This window comes from Passer domesticus, chromosome 6 (genome assembly GCF_036417665.1).
Source record: "Passer domesticus isolate bPasDom1 chromosome 6, bPasDom1.hap1, whole genome shotgun sequence".
NCBI lineage: Eukaryota > Metazoa > Chordata > Aves > Passeriformes > Passeridae > Passer > Passer domesticus.
The window spans coordinates 39832432-39851051 of NC_087479.1; the positions used below are offsets into that span (position 1 = coordinate 39832432).

Below are 18620 nucleotides of genomic sequence, written 5' to 3' on the forward strand. Positions count from 1 at the left end.
TTCATGACTTCTCAAAACCTCACTTGTAGTCAGAATTTGCTGGTCCCTTGTACATGATGTTACGTAAGAGAACAATTTGTATCTTAATTTGAAGTTTTGTAAATTAAAATCTGTTTCCTTGTGAGAGCCTGCTTGCAGGCATGCATGCATATGTGATCGCTTGCTTCTGTACTTCCTGTTGTTCTTGTTCACAGTCCCTTGTGTGGTCCGGAAGCTGCGGTGATGCAGTGACTGTCTTTAGCAGAGATGTGCTCCTTTCTTCAGCAAGAAAGAGACACAGTAGTTGAAAACTTCTTCTTGCCTTTTCTGTTTAGTTTGTGTGGGAGGGTAATTAAAAGGATTTGAGCAGGTCTATAAACTGCAGTGCCTGGAGCTATAGTTAAGCTGGTGGTTTGGTATTGCATTGCTCAACTACAGAGGGAGGTTGAGCAGTGGAGGAAAGCAGATTTGGGCTCAGTGTCTAGGTAAGATCTAGGTCATGCTGCTGGGTTGAGACAAGTAACTGAGCGCTACAGTGAGGTGAAATCTTCCCCGTAATATTGATTATGCAATCCATAGATTGTGTTGAATTCCTGCTTCTGGTCAGATTTTGTAATAAGCTGCATTTGGAATTATTTTCTGGCTATCACAGTATGACTTGGGGAAACTGTATTATCATCCATATACTTATTTGATTTTTTTCCTGATTCTTTTCAGATATAAAAATGTTTCCATGGTAGCCTTTCCTTTTTTTTCCCCAAATCATATTTCACACTTAGTCTAATCCATTCCATCTATGAACTGCTGTTCTGTAGTTTGTTGAGAAATAAAGATAAAATCAACATTTTTTATTGCATTCTCTAACACTTTCTTATCCTTTCTCGGATATTCTCTCAGTTAGATTAATCTGCAATGGGCATTTCAAGATAAACTAATCTCTGGAAAAGGCCTGTATATCTTGAGTTTTATTTATTGTAAGGGCATCTAAAATCTCAGATACATATTCTCTGTTTCTACATATCTATATAGATCAGTGTATGATTCTTGATGGAAAATACCTTTTCAGGAGGGTATGTTGCTGATTTAGCCCTGCCATTTTATTAGAACTGATCTTACTTGCTACTTTCCCTCTTGCCTGAGGATCCGCCAAGTCTGTTTCTTGTTCTAACATTTGGCTTCAGTGTGCTCTTCTATCCTGGTAGGCATTTAGATTGGATTCTTCTTTGAAAGATTGCTTCCTGCTTCTCTGTCTCTCTGAACTATATTCTTTATTAAAAGTGTCTTCTAGATAAGTCATTTCTGATGCAGAGGCACAAACAACAGTCTTTTATGTTTTTCTTTTCAAGAAAAGAGGATGCTAATGGATCCATTGACACACATGTTTACTGCAGTGAAAAATGATACCAGGCTGAGACACTGCAGAGAGGTTGGAAGATTGGAGGAGAATTTAACACGAAGCAAGAAATTAGAATGAGCAGGGAAAAACAGGATTCAAGCCATTAAGGGCAAACTTAAAATCCTGATTTTAAATTAAAGAAAAAGAAAACAGGGGAGTCCAGGACAAGGAATGAGAGTTCTGAAGAAAGAAATTGAGGGTTAAGAGCTACCTTAAATCAAGAGTATCATGCACAAAAAGAAGTTCTGAGAATGTAACATCACACCAGGATGAATAAATGAAAGTGCTGTCATTGAGCACTGTAAAACTGATGTAGATCTCTCTGCACAACCTAGGGTAGAAATGGAGTCACCTGGGTCATTGTGTGCAGTTAGGAACCATGCACTTAATGCACACCAAGAAATCAAAATCATCTTGCTGAAGTGGAGAGTCCAGGAGAAAATAGTATTGCAAATAAAAGGTTTGATCCAAGACCTGTGAAGAGAGGTTGAAATAATAAGAGGCTGATTAAGGGGTAAAAATTTCCCCCCCCCTTAATTGTCTGTCTCTTTTGTGAATGAAGCATAGGGAGAACAGCTTTTTGCAAATGATGCTGAGAAGGAGCATAGGATCTCTTCCTGCATATTGCAGGTTTTTAAAAAAATTTTTTTAGCTTAATACTTCTTTCAATGGACCAAGTAACATTTTATCTTGAATGCATCTAATTTTAAACTTAAATAGTCCAAATCTAAAATATAAACTGAAAATTTGAAAAAAAACTAGACATGATAACCTGGTGGATATTATTTGACTCTAAATTAGTACTATTTTTACAGTGCCTGAAAAGCCAAATTTCAAATACCACTGGTAGTCTATATCTTTTAAAATGTCTAGGATTAGTCTGTTACATGAAACTAAACTTTTGTAATGACAAGTTGTTTAACAGGACAAGATCAGAGGAAATAGCCAGGAAAGAAGTTTCACAATTTGCAAGCTTCACAAGTTTCACAACTTGCTTCACAAGTTCTTTCAGTTAAATAAATGAGGATGTACATCACAGGATTTTTAAAACTTTGTTTATAATATGAAATAAAGAGATAATGTATGTGGGATAAATGTATCTGTGAGTTGTGAATTTTTATTTAATATTATAATTTTTAGATGAAATTGTAAGAGGGGGTGATAGTCTTGCGCACTTTTTGCTGTTGAGTGAAGGAAATTGTTGTCATCATGGGGAGAAGAACAAGATGTGGATAGGTGTCAAGGCGACATCTACAGTATAGAAATATTCTGCAGTTGTTTTGGCATTGCTCTTTTTTTAATGATGTAATTATACTACATTGATAATTCAGTACTTCTTTATAGTTTGGATTATATTAAATAGTGGCTAATAAATACATCTGAAATTAGCAGATCCTGTTAGCATAAGAAAATCTTAATTTAATTTGTTCTTGGTTTTTTTGACTTCAGTCTTGGTGTGTTGGTGGTGTTTTTTTGTTACTTCTTTTGTTCTTAAACAAATGTTGAAATAAGCCAAGTCTAAGGGGAATGAGAAAAATTAGATGTTTGCCAGTATGTGGAAAAAAATCTAATCAAGACAGAGGTTAATTGTAAGGTGATTCACTTGAAACTGATCCTAATGATACTGTCTTAATCACATTGATTTTGCCTAAGGATACTTGTTGTAACTCATGTTAACTGTATTAAAATTGGTTAATGAATCCAAAAACCTGTCAGTAAGGAGGGAACTTTCAAACTCTAAAGAAGGCTCCCTCATTGCTACATGGCAGGAGGTTCTTGGTCATTGGCTTTAGCTCTTGGGAAGAATGCATTGCTCCTAATAAATGTCTAAATTTGATAGAAAGAGATCACTAACTGTTAAATTGCCTGGCAAGTTGAACTGGAAAGTATTTGGATAGAGCCAAATGTGTGATCTCAGGTCTAGAGACCAATATTGTAGATTGCACTTATGAATTAGAGACAATGGTTTTGAATAACACAAGCAGGGATGTAGGGGAGGTGATATTAACTGCTGTATACAATATTAATGGGCTGTGGTGAGTGTATAATGGCTAGTTTGGGGTTCCTAAGATTAGTCAGAAATAGTCTTAAGAGGTTTAGAAGAGAGCTGTAAAAATGCAGGTTCTGGGAAAGTATATCTCATTTTAGAGATTTAAGAAGCCTGTTCTGTTGAAGTGTTACTTGAGCAGTTTTGAAGACGTGAACTTTAATCCTAAATTAAAAGGCATTGGTGAGAGCTGAAAACAGACGTTTGGTAACTAAGTAGTTGAGCAATTTATCTGGGAATCATTTGTTCTCTCTCATTTTCTCTTTTAATGTGTTTGAACCTCATGTATGGTTTTAGTAAAACATGTGCCTTTTCTTGGAGAGCATGTGCGGTGCTGATGCTAGAAATAAGAGAAAGTGTGTGATCATTGGCTCACAAAGCAAAGATGGTAGTCATGATGTATTGGAGTGCAGCAAGACAGTATAGCAGAATATACACATTCGATGGAAAGAAAGCAAGGATTTCCATCGGGCTTGCAGATGGAGCTGAGACCTCATGTTGTGGCTCGGGAAAGGAAGATATTGCAGACTACTGTCAAGCAATCCCAGCCCAATTCCCTGTGCCCTGTGCCCCTCTGGGGACAGGCTATTAATACACCCTTACCCAAGTCAGCATGTTACTGGTTACATTTTTGTCACAAACACCATGTAAAATACAATGTATCACAGTAACAGGAATTTAAATCTGTGAAATCCATCCTTGTCTCAAGGCATTACCAGCTCCTTTTTTGCCAGCCGAATGCATTTTCAGGCATCGTAATGCATCTTCTTATGCAGTGGTTGTATTACTCCTTTCTCCTTTCTAGATGGTGTATAGATTTTTCACCTGTTGAGCTAATGGTAGAATCCTTCTCAATGAATGCTGGCTTTGCACTCTTCCACTGAACATGTTCCTTTCCAGGAAATATGCTCAGTACTCCTTTCCCCTCTAAACTTAAGATTGTCTTAGGAAGGCAGAACGACTGTATATCTCTCTTCTCTTGATTCATCACAGTGTAGAAATTCCCTTTGTTAAAATGTGTTTTTTCCTTCATGTTACAGTTGCAGCACTGGGCAAAGGCCACGTTTTTAGTATCTCTAAATGTATGAGAATAGCTATTTACTTTATATTTCCCTTCAAGCAGATAGTAGTCTGGAATTGCAAGCTTATGGAGGGCAATCTTTCCATTTTGCACCATTGTCAATTGACTTGGATTGTGTCATCAGCATTATGTGCAGTTGTGTTTGGCATGAACATCGTCTGAAGGGTGCAAGGAGGTTGCTGGTTTTCCTGTAACTGTAAAGTGAGTGACCTTACAGCTTGGAGCTTTACTCACAGACCCAAAAGCACCACTCAGCACTGTGCAGGTGGTCAGTGAACACTTGCAGCAGTTGATGGTTTTTGTGCATCATCTGTGTCATGCATCCTTTCTTCTTGATTATCTTCATTTCAATGTGTTTTGGTAGTTGCCGAAGTAAAAAAAAAATACAGAAAAATTATGTATGCTATTGTTATATGTTCATAACACTCCTCTGAGAAGAATTCATGTATCTTCTGGAGAGTGGCTGAATGAAAACTGGTGTGATGAGCCACATGTATTTCATAAAGGGGACACTGAAAAGCTGCTAATGAAGTTGTGGGAAGTGGACTCTTGAGTCCTGATAATTTCCTGAATGCTGTGATTAGCATCCCACAGAGCATTGTAAAACCATTTATAAATCATAGTCAGTGACAAAGAAGGTTCTGGAATGTCAGCTGTGTTGTGCACCTTTCTGTGGTTACAAAATCTTGTGAACAGGGGCCAGAATATTTACAAAAACAAGTATATGTGTGCTGTGATGGGCACTCTTAGCAGCAGTATGACAATTAATGCTTTCGGGAATAAAGAATAAATGGAATAAAACTTCTTCCAATGTAGCAATACTATTAGACTAGGTTCTTAAGTTATTTTGCTAAAAAATTTTTTATGATCTTTGTATTTTTCTGTTACTAAACCCTTTCTATTTTAAATGAACGTTCATATTAAAAATGCTTGCACTAATTTTGTCCCACTGTTTCCCTTCAAACAATTTGTCTAGCTGTTTTCAGTTTGCTGATCTACATATTTTCTTATTATTTTATAACATTTTATCCTAGTGTTCCAGATATGCCAGGGAACTAATTTACATATACCTGAAATCTCTGTTTTTCATTTAATATTGTTGCTGTTAACTAATATGTGTTTTTTAAAATGTGTTCTGATATAAAATGATTAATCTCAATTACTAAGCTCCATTGGATGGGAAAAATTAATGCAGATATTTTTGGAAATTATTTTGCAAAAATGGAAAGTTGAAATTCATTCTACATCAGTGTTACAGTGTTTATTTGAAATGGTATATTTCTGAAAAGTGTTCTAAAGCATACACTTGAATTCAAAAGTCACTAAATCAGAAGTATTGTACTGATCCCTAGATTTTTCATCTAGCAGCTTGTATTTAATTTTTGCTCTTTAGTCCAATAGCAATATTCCAGAGAGTGTTATTAGGATGTGACCAGTGAAAAAATAATCTCTGAGTTTGGGAGAATTTTACAACAGTATATATTAGAGTGGACTCATATTTTGGTGTCTCACCAGAGCAGGGAGCATAGCTTGAAGCAAGGTCAAGAAAACTGATAACTTGAGCTCTGTTTAGAAAATTAGTGGAATGTAGTTCATGCATTCTAAAGGCTTCAGAGGGTATTTTAACGTAAGCTTTCCACCTCTTGTTCAGCTTTTTTTCTTCCACGTGCTTTGTGGAGCACTGATCTTTCAGTCTTGAACTCAGCAAATCCCTTAAATTTGGCAGAACTTGAAGGTTTTCCGTTTGTCTTCTGTTGCTTATTGCCTGCTTTTCATTTATTCCTTTGCATCAACTTTTTCATAGTTGAGTAACTGTAACTGTTGTAAACATGTCATCTAGAGATGGAGTGGATGGCAGAGAGAATGGGATCTTTTCCTAGTGCTTGACAAACTAATGAGTAGGTTTTGTGTGCTTTCCTAAAAATTTAGGGATTTTCTCCAGATCTCTGTGCACTGAGACTGAAATCTCTTCTGTAAAGAAGCATCAGAAAAATTAATTGATAGCTTGATACAGAAAGTAATCAGAACTTTGATGCAATTCAGTACTCTGTGCATGTATGTGCTCTTTCCATATAGTTGCTCACTAAGTAATGGCCAACTACTTCTGTTGCGGTCTTGTATTTCAACAGTATTTTAAACTCTGCCATTTCTCTAGACATGTTAGGAGCATGTATCCATATGCACACAGAAAAGAATTTAAATAAATTTTTATCTATGCCCTTTTTAGCAGTCATAGTATGAAGAAATGTTTTTTTTTTTTTCTGCTTTCTGTTTTGTTCACATTTAGAATACTTTTTCTAAAATGTAATTTATTCTGGTACTCTGCTTAAGGATGTAACTTTTTTTGGTCTAATTCCTGGCCTGTTATGATGAGTAATCAAGTGTTTCTTTCATCTAGTAAGATTGTTGTGTTTATGAATTGATTATCTTTCTTCAGCTGCTAAATTTCTCAATTCTGTTTCTAAGAGTGTTCAGTGTTCTTCAAGGCAAGAAGAATTTTACCTTTTTTTAACTCTGTTCCTCTGGCCCAGTCCATGCAGTCAAATTGTGGAGAGGACTCTAGACTTTTTTGCTGTGTGAGCATGTTTTATCTTTCTCAACCTGTCATTTAATTAGACAAGATTAAGGAATGAAGTATAAAAATGCATTTTTTCTAAGCAAGCATTATTTTTGGAATGATTTGGATGAACTGGTTAAAAAGTGTTTGTGGGAACATAATGTTTTTCTTTATCTATTGTCAGAATTTATTCCCATTCTCCCATTTTCTTGTTGGTAAGTCTCCTCAGACATTTTAAAATTATGATTCTCATTTCTAGAAAGCTCAGAACTGTAAGTTAAGAATGTTTTGTCAGTGTGTGATTGTAATGTAGCATCCATTTTCATGCCTTTTTATTGGTATCCTAACATTCAGTGTTTGATCTACAATTTTTTTGGTCAGGCAGAGAATACCTGAGAGAATGGGGCAGGAGAGAAGAGTCAGCTCAACATTTAAAATATTAAAGTGTCCCAAACCAACAAACAATCAAACTAACAAAAAAAAAAAAAAAAAAAAAAAAAAAAAAAAAAAAATTAAAAAAAAAAAATTGTTCCAAAAGTTTGTATTGCATGTGAGAAACCTTTCTCAACAGGAATACAAAATGATGGCCCACATCGCTCTCTGTAAATGTGATTCCTTCATAGGTTACCTTCATCTTAGTTGACTATACTTCTGTACTAGGATCAGATCCTTTTGATTATAGAACTGACTTCCTCGTGTAACTGTTGCTTATGTTGGTCTCGACACCAGGAAACTGGAAGGTGCTCTACTTAATGGAACATTATTTTACAAGAATTCTGAAGATGGTCCTTGAGTTAAAAGATCTCTAAGTTTAACTCCTGTTAAACATAACCATGAAAAGTTATTGGATGTGTGTTCAACTATGGTATGTTGAAGAGGAGCCAATGCAGAGGTGACCTGATCAATAAACTATAATTAAATTGCCTGTTTTTGGCAACGCTCTTCAACAATTGCTTTTAGAAAAATGAAATTTTGGGGAGAAAAGAGAAGCAGTTTTTTTAATAACTTTGTAGCCCTATAATGGAATAGAAAAAACCAGAATATATGGTTATTTTTTGTAATGGTAACAGTGTAATGCAAGGTTTCATCTTATCCTGCTCAAGGCCCTGTGCTGGGTCATGTGTACTTCATCATAAGAATAAATTGTCTGGAAAATAGAATCTCTTGAGCTTTTCTGGATACAACCTATATAAGAAACTTCAACATTATATTTATGACCAAATAATCTTGGCATAATGTTTTCATTTTAATTAATTTTTTGTGTGTGTGCTTCTCTAATATAGACAGTGAGTGAAGGAAGTTGGAAGTGAGTACATATTGAGATTTGGGAAGAGCTCTTCCTGTGGTCAGGTAATGAATAAAAAATTCAGAATGGTATTAAATGAACCTGTGTAGCATTCCATGAAGATACATGATATATGTTACTTGGTACAGTGTGTCTAGTAATGGATCCATTTAAAACAAATCAGAGTTGTGTGTTTTTTTTTGTTTTTTTTTTTTTTAATTTAATTTTTTTTTTAATTTTTGATCACCTTTTGAAAGTCTTAGACTTTCACCATCATCTCAGACCACCATTACTGTAAAAAACAGGGTATACTGCTAGTATATTTAAAATACATATTCCATTGCATGCTGTTTTAAAAAAGCTTAACTTCTTGTGTATGGCTGAAATGAATAAAGATATTTAAGCTCAACTCTGGACCCAGATTATTTATTTATCTCTGGAAACAGCTGTGTAAATCACAGTGAGATAAAGACAGTATATGAAATTTCTCTTCCATCAATTGTTGCATAGAGAGTTTCTCCTAGGGAAGTCTTATGAAATCAATTAATAAATATTTAGACTATTTATAAGTGATGTTGTATAGAAGTAGGAAGTGGTGGTTCTTTTTATATGTCATTAGGGAACCTTTTTGTAGTGTTACATATTTCTGTGAAATAATGAGTAAATGTTTACAACCATAAATTATATGCTTACCACTCTGTTGTTTTTCAAAAGAAAACAAAAATATTTTGCTACATATCTGGTATTTGAAAATTAGCTAATTTAGCTAATAAACACATCCTGGGCTAGTGAGTAACAGGATGTGAAATTTTCTAATAGATGTCTGGTTACTCTTGACTGTCTTTCCCTCAATATTCCCGTCTTTAATATTGATTTGAAATATATTTAGTAAGTAGATAGCAAAATTCATCTCGCTGTCATATTCTGGTAGCTGTTTTTTAAAGTTTCATTTATTTAAGAAAGCTTGCATCAGTTTTAACCTCCTGATATAAAGAAACTCATGTCCATCACCACTATGCTTTGGAAAAGGGAAGGTTATGTTGTGAAGTAGAGTATCTTGCAACCAGACCTGTAAATATTTTAAAGTGCTAAAGAATTCTACTGACCATAGCAAAAGACACATCATTCACTTGTGTTGAACAAACACTTTGGTACTGAGAGGCAAGATAACAATGACAGTAGTAATTATTGGTGCTGCTCTAGGTGCAAATAAAAGGCACAGCATTCTTGTTTAACCTTGGTGTATAGTTTATTGAAGGAATTTATCACTTCATTTTGTTCTGAAGTTAAAAAGGAGAAATGTTATTGAAAAATTTTGCACACCTTCTGCAAGAAATTCAACGTGAACATTCCTTCTGCCATGCAAGCTGTTTAACTTCGTCAAGGAAAAGGCTAAGATTTTACTCCAAATAGGTGTAGTGGCTGCTACTAACAGTCTTGAAATAGTTTACATGGAATTAATCAACACCTGAAAAGGTGGCTGAACAGACCATAAAACTTATTTTCAGAGGAACCAGTTATAACATTTTCAACCTCAGGTGATGTTATTATTATTGCTTAGCATCATAAAAACTGGACACCCATGTGTTCATATTAGTATTACATTTCAAGTTGGTGCCTTTATGAAAAATCTGAAAACAGCAAATTTATGTCGTCCAAGATTATTTAGATTTATATTAAATTTGAATTAACTGTGATTAGAGGAGACAGAATTAGAATTGCATCTGAAATACTGTAACTATATTTTGATTCTCATGTCTTTGCAAACAAGTCGATGTTTGCAAGTTATAGAGGTTGAGAAAAAGGAGATTGGAAAATACAGGTTATATTGCAGATTTTAAATCTGTAAACTACAGATGGAATTTTGCAGATTTAAAATTTACCATTGTTTACAGATTGTAAAATGCAGTCAGAATTTTGGTGGCTGTTTGATCCAGTCTCTATGAAAGCATATTTATATGCAGCAGGCAAAAGCTGCTGGAGAGCTGGTATATCTGAAAAGTTCAATTGAGCATAAGGAATCTGTTCTGAAGTAAGAATTCCAGTGCTAGTTATGTTGGTAGTATTGTGTAGTGATGGACGGAGTGCAGGGAGAAAATCATCACTTTATCAGTGTTATTTGTCCAATTTTCAGGTCATGTTTCCCTATATACTACACTTCTAGAGTATCTGAATAGCAAACATAAAGAATTTTTAAAATTTAAAACATATAGTTCCCTGAACTTGGAAAACATGCTTTAGTATTATCTAAATGTACTTTTTCCCCCCTCTGACTTGAAATGTAATGCTTTATGATTATGTATATTTTAAATGAAGTCTCTGGGTTTTGATGTTTTGGCAGTCTAATTCTTTTCCTCTGTATAACGTGGTTAGAAAATGGGTGAGGCACTATTGTCCTGAGACACTTTGGATGTGTGTGGATGCTTCTGTGAATGCTGGTTGCAGGATCAGGCTCTAAGTTAGGGGTGCAAAGCAGGAACAGTAAGTCCTTTGAATACAAAAGGACTTAATTATACCAGCAGCAGCACGTGACACCCTGTGAGCACTTTTGTTTTTTACATGGTTCTGAAAAGTGCAGTCTGCCTGTGTTTTAAGTAGTCCATATACAGATTAAGTGGTGAGGTTCCTAAATTTAAGCAGGAACACAAAGTGTTCACATGCGCAGATTTCACTGTGATGTAAAAATCACATACAATTACAAAATTTCTTCAATCTTCTTTTCCTAATGGACTGCTTTTTGGAGCCTTTAACTGTGTTTGTCCTAATAATGCTCTGTTAGTTTGTAGAACATAATAATCACTGCATTTACAAAACTAAATATTTGGATTTTTAAATAAATTTTTTATGAGGGATGGAGAGCTCTCTGATTAGAACAAAGTTACAGATAAAACGTAATAAGTTTGTTTCTTCTAAGCTCCAGTACTGATAGTTTTATAAACTACAGGTAAAATGTTATGTTTCATGTTTTAGGTTACCATCCAAGTATCTTTCGTAACTTTTTTTAGAAATGCTTGTCTCATCTTTCTCCATTTTCACATGACTGGTCACACATTGTGACTTCTTTCTATGTTTTACTGCTGCTTTTCATTAAAAGAAGAGTGTGAGAGAAAGCAATCTTAAGAGTAAAATTTATTTTCACTGTAATGTATATTTAATATGTATTAACATTGACATTGGTAAGGCTTAGTTTTGAAAAAGTTTTCCCTAAATACTCCAGCAGTATGGGTTTGTTGTATATCTGCAGAATACAGCTCTGGCTACCTCCTTCCAAATGCTTGCACATGCACTGTGCCATTCCAGCCAACTCCTAAATAATTGCTTTTGAAATTCGTGCAGTGAAAATATTCTCCCTAACTGGTGCTCCAGAAGTTCGAGTTTATTACATTAGATATCTTGAAGACTCTTAAGAACAGTATCAGAGCTCTATCAGAACGGGTTGAGTTCTGTGGCACTGTTTATTTACTGTATTTTGCTGCAATTTTCTTCACTTTTTTCCTTCACTTACTGAATAGATTTTCAGCAATGACCATGCCTACATAAGATTCAGTCAGAAAAAGTCAGATTTAAAATTAATGTGATATGAGCTTTTGTCTGCAAAGTCTCCCTGTCCTACTCAAATGTCAGTAGCAGTTATCTGTAGAAGTGGAAGCAAGCAGCCATGACCCTTGTAGCTTACTTTCTGAGCTTCCAGGACTTGGATTGCCCTGAGACAGATGCAGTTTTGTATCCATGGATAGATTTTTGTAGAAAGAATATCCAAGTCTGCTTTCTTTTACATATCAAATTCTTTAAACTCAAAGCATTTTATTTACAGTGAATTTCACAATCTCGTAGCGCCTTCTGAAAATCCTAATATTTTACATCAACCAGGTCTCCCTAATTCCATGCTAATTTAGTTTTTAAAACTTAGTCACCTTCTGAGGCATAACATCCCTCAAAAAACCAATGTTCTTTATTTCCCAGCATCTGGTATTGATTGATGTGCCTATTGTTTCTGATGAGTATTGTAGTTTCCTAGCTGCAAGAATTCTTCTGTCATCTTCTTTGTGAATAAAGATTTCAAGGTAGGCATTGAAAGTTCCTTCTAGTAACTGCGAATGCATTTATTTCATTTAACTTTCCTGCTGTAGTCCTGCATTTAATGTGCTGTAATAATAATCTCAAACATAATTTGCATTTATGGCATCTGTGTCAAGTCTTTCAGTTCCACTGTGCTTTAAAAATACTTGCTATAGCTTTTATGCATGTCAGAATTGGCTTCTCAAAACTTCTGTAGACTTTAGTAACTTCTGATTAAGCTTCATCACCACCTCTCTGCTTGGTTTATGTGTGTAATAGGGAGAAAAAACTTGGTCATTGATATTTTACAAAGCATCTTAAATTGTACTCCACAGACATCTTTTCTGCTGCTTCTGGTGATTGTGTCACCAGCTTCTTCCCAGTGTTTTCTAAAAGACCATTTAGTTTTCTTATAAAATTCTGTCTTTATTCTCAGCAGTCATTTCACCACAGAGCAATCAGTGGTGTTAAACAGCTTGTTATCTTATACAGGTGATATTTTATACCTCACTGTATAACCTGCCTCCTATCCTTTAGAATCCCTGGTAGTCTCCACATAAGAAGGATGTCTGTATCATCTATTTATGGGACCATTTATTTTGTCAAAGTTTTCTTGAGGCCCACTTGTCTTGGCAGTCCAGAGTGCTCAAAGTATTAAAAAATTGTTTCCTGTACTTATGTGTCAACGTGGCACTTTGGGACATGGTTTGGTGGTGGCCTTGGCAATGTTGGGTTAATGGTTGGACTTAGAGGTCTTTTCCAGCCTGAAAACTCTTATGACTATGTGAATCTACTTGTCTGTCTAGAATATTTTGCTTTTAACAAAACCAGCTTCAAAAACCATTGTTTCACTTAAGTTTCTCATTTACCTACCTCTGTGTAGATATCATGTGTATAATGCAGCGTGATGGGGTAGCCCCTGCCTTCTAATCTTCTGCTGCCATTTGTTCTAATCTTCATTTGCAATTTTCAAGTGGGGGAGCAGACTGATTTTCTTGTTTCCTGTTGCTTTTTTGATTTTCTTAATCAAAAGCCCTTTTCTTAAGGGCTAGAGGTGTAGATCCTGTATGCCCCCCACTTTGTGGAACTGAACTCTAAATGCCATCCAGTCTCTCCTTTAAGTTACTAGGAAATTCCATCCTGAGACTCAGTTTGCTGAAGCAGGGTTGCTTGCTTAAAAAAGAATACAAAGACTTATAAACCAATAGCCTACTATCTGCTTTTGGGCCTTAGCCAGACTCAAGTAAAAAGGGTTTGTGCAGTGTGTGTGACTCTGGTAGGAGGTAGCTCAGAACCATGGAGAGCTCTTGTAAATTCCAGTATGGGGAATAATGGGCATCCTTGATTTTTTTCTTCTTATTGTTGCTAAAATTAGCCTGACCTATTCAGAAATGAAGGAAGCTGAAGGGCTGGAAAAAGCCTGCACTGAGAGTACGAGCAAGACTGTAATACCTGTTATAAAAGAGTAGTTGGAAAAAGCCTAACTTGCAAGTTAAGGAATTGTGTGATACTACTGTAAAGCAGCTAAACATAGGAGCTGCTGGCTGTGATAGTCACATCCTTATAACGTGTTCACCACAAAAGAAAATACTGCTTTTCTCACAAATAATGAGTTTATACACAATTATTCTATGAAGGAAATGGCTTTCTCTGTGGCTGTGTAGGTTTACTTAGGAAACAGTAAGAATAACACGATTTTAGGTTTTTCCTACAAGTGCTTGACTTCCAAATTGATTCAAATGGTGATTTAAAATTCTATGTTTTGTTACTTATTATCAGTCTGAAATACTTGAATGGGATTTCACTAGAATTACCTTTGAGAACTTAGGCAAATTTAGCTTTTAAGTCTTTTGTTACTCTGACATACTAAAATTTCTTTAATAATTATAGACCTTACATGGAAAATGAATTTAAAATCTTATTTTTAGAATGTTTACCTTATAAAATAAAGTATTCGTTGGTAAAAAAAAAAAACAAAACCAAAAAAACCAAACATCAAGTTTGCTTTAATTGCTGTAGAAAAAGTTAAATATATCTGGGCACAGAGATACAAAAATCCCACCTTACAAATAAAAGAAAATAGCCCACTCATTAAAGCTGATAGTTGCTAACACTCACCATGGTTTGACAGCAAATTTATGCATTAGGGATACTTGTTATAAATAAAAATGGGAATTCTGATTAACAGTGTAAACTTAAAATATTAAGTTTAAAAGGACATAACAGGAGCTAAACAAGAAGCTAATACTTTCAAAGGTGTTTTAAACTCAGCAAGTTTTAAACTCACCTGTCATTTTTCCTTAATAATGTGTCATGTGAATTTTGAGAGGAAAAGGCATTGGCAGCATTATGTGAGGTTTTGACTTGCAACTTCATAGCTCTGTTTCATTCTTAGCCTTACTATTGTACAAAGTGCTTTGAGTTTTTCAGTTCCTTCACTTTTAAATAAATGAATAGATCTTAGATTAGTGGTACACTTGAGCTATGTGATGGTGAGGATCACATGCAGAAAGCAATCAACTTTTGGTGGCATGGAGCTCTACAAAAGCTGTAAACCAGTGTAAATTAGACAGCATAAACCTGTATGCTAATGCAAGTAAATTGCTTCTCATACTTGAATTAGCTCATTAGGTGTCTTTTTTTGGTGCATTTTAGTGTGCACCAAAGTAAAAGAAAACTGGAGTGCCAAGGGAAATTTTTTTCAGGCTAAGATTCGCATATTTTGGCACAGTGGAATTAAAGTTAAGGCAGATGCTTCTTTATCATATGGCAATATTACTATTTGCAATCCCCACTAAAATTTGTCTTGCTCTAATAAAAGTACTGCATAAAACATGGTTCAATTTGAACTAGAAAATGGTGATAAAAAAGCAAATCTGATTATTTAGGTAATGATGCCCTTTGACATTCTTTCCCTGATATGGCCTGCTCAAAACTATATTCCAGCATTTCTGTCAAATCATCCAGTCTCCAAGCCTGCCATATATAAGAAGAAAGTCTTTTAGCTCAGTTCTGTGACTGTTTATTTCCCCCCCACCCCCAGCATCTGAATACCATATAGCCTTCGCTGTGCTTTGATTTTGCAGAACCTCCTGGTTGCAAATATCACTTCAGTTTTCTTATGGCTGCCAAGTGTCATGCATTTTTGCATAACTATTACAAACTCAGCAGCTCTCTCATCTGCTTGTCTTTCATCTTGATTTATAAACATCCAGCTGAGTTGTGAACAGACTGATGTTAAGTTTCCTGGTTATTAGATTTTTGCATGTTGCTTTGATGCCAGCCAAAAGAGAAAAGATCTTACCTCTGATCTTGCTTCTGATGTTTGCAGCCATTAAGGATTGACACGGGGAAGCAAGTGGAAAAGAAAGGAAAGTTTAGTGGAGCGATTCAGCAGAAACAAGAATGGAAAGTCAAATATTACCTTCAGGTTGTTTTTTTTCTCCCTCTCTGTTCCTTTCCCAAGGCATCCAGATTATTCTACTGATAGGAAGGTGCACTTTCCCCAAGAAGAGGCAGCTGTATTTTGGTCCCAGATGAGCAGTGAAACAGGAGGAAAATGTTCTATTAAGTTTTGTTAAAAAAGGATGCACCATTTCTGTTTATTAACTCTCAAATGACTAATGCAGGGTAGAAAGCACTGTTCTGTTCAGCTTCTTGATTCAACTACTATATATTTTTGAAAGCATTTTTGGTGCTTTAATTAAAAGGGAAGAAGCAATGGGGAATCCTTTACTTAACGGAATCATCTGTTTCAGTGGCTGTTTCCTTTATCTGTTTTGCACTTACATGTTTAGGAACTACTTTATCCTACCTCATGAGCCAAATTTATCCAGGTGGAACCCTAATCTTCAGAGTTTTTTATGTTTTTATTTGCAAGTTTGCAAAACAAATCAATGTCACCAATTCTTTCTTTTTATAACACATAAGTTGTGTCCTTCTAACTTCCATAGCCTGTTCTTTTACTTCATTGCTTCCAAAGATTCTCTTCCTGTTTTTTTTTTTTTGGAATGAGGCTTCTGCAAGGATTATCAGTAGATTATTAACTTACTAGTGTGGAGGAAGTTCATGCCTGATGTTAGAGGTTTGAATTTTTACTATTCATCAACTGTGGTTTTATTAGAATAGGGTTCTATGGAGTCAATACAGTAAATAAACAAGAGAAAATAAACCTTTACTATCGTGTGATTGTCCTGTTCATTTTCTGAGGTGATTTTTATCTTACAAAGACATTTCATTAGTTCAGATTAAACAAAGATAACTTCTCACTTCACTGTGCTTCTGGTTAATATATTATCCTTGTAGTTTAAAAGGATTGTAAAAGTGAAGATGGCTTTATCCATTGCTTATTAAAATGAATCCATATATGTAATTTCCTTGGAGGAGTGCATTGTTTCTGTAATTGACTCTTTCATCATTCTAAAAGAAGAATCACCAATAAGTTTTTGTCTGTTTGACAGAAAATCTTGTATGTTTGTCAAGTACACTGCTCTTTTAAAGTACAATTCCCTCTTTTGTTCAAAATTACATTGATTAAAAAAAAAGAAATTACTGTATCTTTTTTGAAGCTTTTGAATGTAATATGTTACAAGAACTATGAGCACTTATATTTATTACTGTATCTAATACGAAGGAGTGCTTATTATTTTCAAACTGTATTGGTACTGTTGATTCTTTTATCTAGTTTAGAAAAGTAATTACTTCTGATTAGATTCTTAACTCCTGATAAACTCTTTCAAGGTCAGTGTTCTATGTATAGCTTTAGCTTAAAAGCCCCCGAGTGCTGTGGGTATGGACTGCTCTGAGCCACTGCTGTTGTGATAACTGAACCATTAGGTGTTCATGTAGCATAATTTTGAGGAATATTTGCTCTCTGATACTAAAAGTACCTAAATTGGTGTTTTGATAGTTTGTTTTTTATCTCTGACCAGAAGCTATGTAGTTGAAGTAGGATTAGTACTTAACTCCGTTGTGGTTTTTCTTATTGTTTGTGTGTGCTTTGTTTTTGTTTTTTTTTTTTTTCTTCCAGTAGAAATACATTTAGTAACTAGAGGGGCATAGGACCCTGAATTTGCCATAAATTTTATGTGGTTCACCTTAGGCGTTCTCTATGTAATTAGCTCTTCAAAGGGAACCAAATGTTTTTTAATTGAAAAAGTGCTCAGTTTTATTAGAGTAACAGTTAGGATAATTAACACTTTAAGTTTTACAAACTCAGTGAATAGGGAAGAAAGAAGAAAAGGGGAAAAAAAATTTACAAGCTTTTTTCTGCCCACATTATCATTGTGAGTGTACTCTTGCTTCTACTTGCTCACAGTTAATTCAGTGCCTTTAAGCCTTGATCTGCGTGAAGAAAGCTTGTGTTTCTTTGGAAGATAGCAGGAATTTCCTTGAAATTTTGGAAGTTGTATTCTTTTGCTATGGAATACTTTTAAAGAGCTGTTCAAATTATTTGTATTTTGTTTTCTCCAAATTTCCAGATCTGTGATTTTTCCAGTGATTATTCTAGTGATTTTTAGAATTTTGATAGAAAGAAAATTCTTTCCAAGGTTTCCTTAACATATTCATAATTTTTATAAATAATAAAAATACATAAATGATAAAAGATGTGAGAGAATATATTAATACTCTTCTATTAATTTTATTAAAATTAATGTTAAATATTATATCTTGGATTTTATTTTTTTATTTCTTTCCATTTCAAAGTTTTGCCTGATATTTTGATCAGGGAGTAATGCTTAGTGATGGGTAAACAATTATTTGACAAAACTGCTAAATGGCTGAACTGCTTTAATTGATTATGCAGATTTATATCTTTCATTCAACATGTATAACATCTTTCAGCTGCAAATTTGATGGTATCTGTAAATATTAATGAATCAACTTCAAACATAATTTTGAAGTTGGCAAATATTAACAAGGGAAATTGGGGCCTGGTGAGACTGACTTGTAAAATGTACTCATAAAATCAATACAAAGACTAAAATATTCTTTGATTTAATTCTTTGGTTGCTAGATCACATTGTATCTTAATCTAGATATAATGAAAGATGGTAGTTAAAAATATTCTGATTGAGTGATTGATCTTTGTGGATAATCTGTGATTAGCTAAATAACAAGTAGAAAATGTGGTATTTTGAAAGAAATCATTAGATTATTTCTCACAGTTATGATGAAGATAAATCAAAAGGAAGTTGTTCTTAGAGAATGTGAAAT

At 34.5% G+C, this 18620-nt stretch overlaps 1 protein-coding gene across 7 annotated transcripts in view; it reads left to right on the forward strand.

The window, feature by feature from the left end:
* Nucleotides 1-18620, forward strand: part of FUT8 (fucosyltransferase 8) — a 99677-nt gene that overhangs the window by 23160 nt on the left and 57897 nt on the right. The window contains exon 1 of one of the 7 annotated variants that reach the window (XM_064424906.1): nt 8392-8410. The exons of the other annotated variants lie outside the window; for them this stretch is intronic. The gene's annotated coding sequence lies outside the window, so the exon portion shown is untranslated. Of the gene's footprint in view, nt 1-8391; nt 8411-18620 lie in introns of those variants that run through there. 7 annotated transcript variants of the gene reach the window in all.